The 1,541-nt window shown below is 34.4% G+C and overlaps 1 non-coding gene across 1 annotated transcript; it reads right to left on the reverse strand.

Moving 5' to 3' along the window:
* Nucleotides 1–441: 441 nt before the first annotated feature.
* LOC143154723 (U4 spliceosomal RNA) lies at nt 442–565 on the reverse strand. Its single transcript, XR_012994248.1, has one exon. It is a non-coding gene; the product is annotated as a U4 spliceosomal RNA (small nuclear RNA).
* Between the last annotated feature and the right edge of the window lie 976 nt (nt 566–1,541).

Here is a 1,541-nt window from a genome sequence, read left to right on the forward strand (position 1 = left end):
AGTTGTTTCAAGCCTTAAACGTTGCACGTGTCCAAAAACGCCTACAACCTCGCTCGAATCCTTTGGTTCCTTATCGCAATTTTAGCAAAAACTAATCCAAATGTTTTCCCGGTAATACTTCTTTTAAGTAGTTGCAATAAGGACACTTTAACCTTAGTCTTATCTGTTTGTTCGAAGACTAAAGTGTTTATAGTATGATGTGCAAACAAGGTGTCTCCGAAAGTTGGGAACAAACTTTAGAAACATGTAGTACTTACCAAAACAAATGAGAAATACTTAGTAAACATGGGTCCAAATATCATTGATTTCGAAATTTTTAAACATTTTCAACAGTGAAGTATTATTATACTTACCTCTCTGTATTATTATACTTACCTCTCCGTGTTTGATACAATCTGTATTCATTTTAATAGATGCTTCGACACGTTTTCTCGCGCCAATCATTTTCAAATTTGTAAACAAATTCACAAAGGTGATGGCAAACCGAAGAATCTTACAGTTTTCAACTAGCAATAATCGCACTTCGATAGAACCTTATTGGTTGATATTGTCACTGTACAAAGTGACAGAAAACGAAACAAAATTTTAGATATAGTTAGGAAAAACTGTGCATTGAAATATCTTGTAATATTTCGTCGAAAATGACGCGCGAGTCCTTCATTTCGGCGCACACCGTGTCATGAACCGACACCCGTGAAATATTCGAAACGCCAGATGCGTTCAGTTTCTGTAATTTCCCATTCCCAACGATTTTCCCTTATTCCGTACACGAAATTAAAAAGTTAGTTACCCTCTACCGTTCGAACGGATACAATCACCCTTTTGATAGATACGTTCAAATCGGCTTACCATAGACATTGTCAAATTGTTGTTCGTTATACTCCGATAAATCAAAATACCGTAATATCGAGTATTTCTCGCGAGCGTACCTCGATCTCAGTGTGGCTCTATTGCGTTAATTTATAGCAAAGATAGTGTATCCACGTTATCACGTAGTATAGTATAGTGTTGTCAAACACTGAACATACAGTGGTTTCAAAAAGTATTCGTAGGCTGTATTATTTATAAGGAAATTCTTTTTACCTGTAAGACTAATTTTGATAAAATCTTGTGTGCACGTGGAGCATAATAGCGCATATATAGAGAATTTTTTTCCCATAGGAAATTTCTTTAAGAAGTCAAGTTTCCAACGTTTTGGTGTCTTTTCTTAAATATTTAACAGAATAATAAAACACCAAGAGCTGGACATTTTACATATGAAAAGTTTTGCTTCATTTTGCACCATTACAAAATTGACGACTTTCGTTTTCTTTGTAACTTCGTAATACGAGATACTAAAATGTTCAGTTGTTACTGCTCTATCGTTCAATTGTGAACAACCCTCCAAAAAATTGTATTCAAAAGATGAACAAATTTTGAATTTTCGAGTTCTGATTTCATCTTCCGGAGAAGATTTTTCGTTGACAAAAAAATTATCGTATGCGATCCAGTATACTTTACACACGCTCAAACTTTCATTAAAATCAGAATTGTAAGTTGAG

The sequence above is a fragment of the Ptiloglossa arizonensis genome, chromosome 1 (genome assembly GCF_051014685.1).
Source record: "Ptiloglossa arizonensis isolate GNS036 chromosome 1, iyPtiAriz1_principal, whole genome shotgun sequence".
NCBI lineage: Eukaryota > Metazoa > Arthropoda > Insecta > Hymenoptera > Colletidae > Ptiloglossa > Ptiloglossa arizonensis.